The following is a 4,440-nucleotide window of genomic DNA, read 5'->3' on the forward strand; positions in this document are numbered from 1 at the left end:
GGCATATACAAAGGAATGACAGGATACAGTAAGGGTCTCTTAACTTTTTGTTTGCCACAACCCACCCCACAATGTACACACATACCCAATATACACATACCTCTGTGTGCAATGCCCTCTGTTATTTTCTGATCTCTTTCCTTTTTGTAACTGTTAGTGGCAGCCCACCAATTTGTTGTACAGGGCCTTGGAAAAAGTGGAGGCTGTGAGAATAATTTGAAGCCAGATCATAAACATCTAGGGATGCTAGGGTGATTAAACAAAACCCTTTGCAGTCCTTGCCTCCCTGCCAGCTCAGTAAAGTCAAACCCTACAGGCTCCTTTCTCCTTCTCTTGCTCTCTGCTGAACTCCCTGCTGCTTGGGCTTGTCTTTGTCAGTCACCCTCCATTGCTCCATTTCCCCAGTTGGTTCTTTAATACAGCAGTCACTGACTTTTTGGCATCAGGAACCGGTTTTATGGAAAACAACTTTTCCACAGACTGGGGTCGGGGGATGGTTTTGGAATGATTCAAGTGCATCACATTTATTGTGCACTTTATTTCTATTATTATTTAGCAATATATAATGAAATAAGTATGCAACTCACCATCATGTAGAATCAGTGGGAGCCCTGAGCTTGTCTTCCTGCACGTAGATAGTCCCCTCTGGGGATAATGGCAGACAATGACACCCAAAGCATGTTGCTTATGTCCCGTCTACTCCATCCTCTCGGTTTGGTTGCTGTCACTGCAGAAAACCCTGCTTCACAAAGACAGGATGTTGGAAACGGAAGCAGGCTTTTTGGTGCTGACCTGACAGGAGGCAGAGCTCAGGCGGTCATGTGAGCGATGGGGAGCAGCTGTGAATACAGATGAAGCTTGGTTCACTCACCTACCGCTCACCTCCCACTGTGCAGCCCAGTTCTTAACAGGTTGGGGACTCCTGCTTTAAATCACTCGGAGGCCCTGGGCTCTGAACTGTGCCTTCCTCACCCAGTCTCCTCACTTTCTGAGGCATCCCGTCCATGCCTTGGTTTGAAGACCAGCCCACTTCTGGCTGGAGAGACCCACTCATCTTCCACAGCCTGATCCTCTCTCCTGAGTGCCAGGTACATGTATTCAGCCACCCCTTCGGTGGCATGTCTGAAACCAAGTTCATCTCCTCAAGATCTCCTTCCCGCATTCCACCTTCATGTTGTCCTCACCCGCCACATGGCCTCATGGGGCAAGATGCCTTCCCCCTCCTGTCTATTCCGCATACAAACTAGCTCTGAAATCCACCCTTTGTCTCCTTGCTGTCTGCTACTACCGCTGTCCAGGCTGGGCCTTTTCTCCCCTAGATAATGGTTGCTTTGCCCTCATCTCTTGCTTCTTTATATCGGTTCCCATGACAGCTGCCATGATCCCTCTGGAACACGAATCTGATCATGTGACTCTCCTGTTTTTCTTTATGATAACGTCCCAACTTATTAGCGTGTCCTGTGTCCCAGACAGACTGGACCTCTTCCCTGCAAGCCTCCTTCTGCTGCCACTCCCTCTGACACCTTGGACTTCCATAGACCCTGCTTTCACTGGCTTCAAAAACTACCAACTCATTCCTTTAGGATCCTGCATTAGGAACACCTCCTCTAGGAAGTCTTCCTTGCAGACTGGATTAGGAAACCCCCTCTACATTCCCACAGTCCTCTGCACACCCCACATCTTGGTGCCTAACACCTTCTTTCACACCTCAGTGGACCAAGACTTTCTTTCACATTAGATGGGAAGCATCTTAGTTGGATTAAGAGCAGATATCAAAGCCAGTACCCTCTGGGTTCAAAGCCCAGCCCAGCCGTGAACTGGCTGTAGGAATTTGGGACTCTATTTAATCCCTTCATGATTCCTTTTTCTCATCCTACAAAACAAGATGAGTGTGATGATCATATCAACAAGAAGAGCACCTACCTCACAGCATTGTCAGAAGATGACATGGGCTAATATGTCTGAGGCTGCAGATGACAGTGCCTGGCACACAGTAGTGCTACCTGTGTGTCTGATCTTTAAATCAGCCCTCAGGTGGGCTGCTCAGCAGGGCAGACACTGGATCTATTTGAGTCGCTGGTCTGTCTGGTCTGGTACTTCCCTCCGGCCCTCCTCTCCTCCTCCTCCTCCTTCCTCACCTGCAGATGCCGTCGGCATCTGCCCTGGTCCAGTGGTATATCCCCAGCACCTGACCTGACGTCTAGTCACAATACCCTCCCACATATGTGACATGAGTGAATCTTTGGTCTGAGATAACGACGAGGCACATGGAAAAGAAAGGGCATAGCTGAGAGACGCTTTGGAGATGGACACTCAGGGTGTGGTGCTGACTGCCCCTGTGGGTGAAAGAGGAGGGGCCGAGCCGCACAGGAGGGAAGAACATGCCTAAGACAGGCCCTGTGACTCCCCCCACACCCCAGCTCCTCCAACCCTCCCCAGATCGTTAACTGGCATCTCCTCTCACCCAAGTCCTCCAGTCGACAACAGGGCCTTGCTCACGCCTCTCTTTCCTTCTCTGTCCCTCCTCCTCTCCACTGCTTCCTCTCAAGTCTTGGCAGTGCTGCTTGAGCCCTGTGTCCAGCACCCTTCCCTCCTTTCCGCACTCCATCTCTACCCCAATTGCCTCAGCTACAACCACTGTGTGGCAAGCACCTCCTCACCCCAAACGTAGTGGTGCAAAAACCACCACTTCCTTATTCACATGTTATGGGACTCAGAAACCTGGGTGGGTACATGGGGATGATGATACACGGGGTGCTGTCCACAATGCCTCAGTGGGACAGATGCAAAGGCCAGGCGGTGGGGGCTGGGATCATCTGGGGGCAGCTTCACCCACAGGTCTGGCACCTGGGCCAGAGTGACTCAGGTTAAACTTACCTGGGACCGTGGACTGGAGCACCCACACACAGCCTCTGCCTGTGCCTGGGCTTCCTCACAGCATGGCCGCCTCCAGGTCTCTACCATGGTGGCTCAGGGCCCCAGCATAAGTATTCCAGCCTACAAAATGGAGGCTGCATTGTCTTTTATCACCCAGACTTTCTATTTTTGCACATCATTTCTGCTACACCTTGTTAGTGGGTGCCATCACAAACACAAGCAGGAAGGGCACAGGGAACTCATCTCTCTCTAGAAGAAGCATCCAATCATGTGGTTGTGTGCTGAAGCACCACCCTAGCCCAAGCCACCAGCGTCTCAAACCTGGATGCACTCTGGTGTGCCTCTCTGGTCTGCCTGGCTGCACTTTGCTTAGCCTCCCTTTTCCCCTCAGTGGCCTCTCCATGGGACAGCCAAAGGTTTCTGAATGCACATCAGATGAGTCAACCCCTACTTCATCCCCCACCGTCTTCCCACTGAACTTGCTATTGGAATCCATACTCCTTGACAAGTCCACACAGCTTTGCAGATCTGTGGAAGCCCTCTCCTCCCTGCAACCCCAGGCTCTCTTCTCCTTTCTTGAGCACACCTCACCATCCCTTCTCAGAGGCTTTTGCCTGCCTCAGAGTGCTTGCACTTGCTGGTCCCTCTTCCTGCAACCTGTGCCTTCAGATCCTGTGTCCTTCACATATCAGCTCAAAAGTCACTTCCTCAGACCTAAAATAACCTCCACACACACACACACACCCAGTATTCTCTATCTCATCACCTGTTTTATTGTCTTCACATGAGCTTTACCATCTGCAATTGTGCACTTTTTTACTTAAGGTCTATCTCTCTCTCTCTCTCTCTCTCTCTCTCTCTCTCTCTCTCTCTCTCTCTCTCTCTCCCCCTCTCCCTCTCCCTCTCCCCCCTCCTCAGTCTCTCCAACTGCTTTTCTCTGTCAGTTGTTCTCTGATGAGTTTCTTTCAAAAAGAAAGAATTTCTGTCAAATAAAATGGTCACCAGCAACTCTGGAATCATATCTCCTTAAGTTAAAGTCCAAAAAGTTTTACTTCTCCACCTTCACTTTGGAAATTTTTGGAAAAAACTCTGGTTGGCAAGGCTTCTGTCATATGCCATTCTCTGAGACTGTGACTAAGAGGCTCAATCTGGAGCATTTACTCATCCCAAGGGTTGAAGTTGCAGAACCATGATCGATAGTCTCACTAGAATTATGTGAAGGGAAGGAAAGATTCTTAAAGGAACCATAAAGTAAGGGATGGGAAGGCCTTCGGGGTAGAAATAAACTATAGTTACCACAGTCCACTAAGGGAGATCTCTATGGCCAATCTCAAAAACCTTAAGATTCTAGGAGCCTTGACTTGTTAGCATTACGTAAACATAATGAAATATTAACTCGCTTTTATGTGTAAGACTCAGCAATGGGTACTGGAGAAATAACTTCGTACAAGAAGGAAGTAATCCTTGTCTTCACTGAATGCACAGTAAAGTAATATAGTTCACTGTAATATAGTGGGGAAAGTGTGATGAAGCAGAAACACAAGTTACACTGGAAATGCACAG

The sequence above is a fragment of the Carlito syrichta genome, unplaced genomic scaffold (genome assembly GCF_000164805.1).
Source record: "Carlito syrichta isolate Samal-C Ts95f unplaced genomic scaffold, Tarsius_syrichta-2.0.1 Scaffold307024, whole genome shotgun sequence".
In the NCBI taxonomy this organism is placed as follows: Eukaryota; Metazoa; Chordata; class Mammalia; order Primates; family Tarsiidae; genus Carlito; species Carlito syrichta.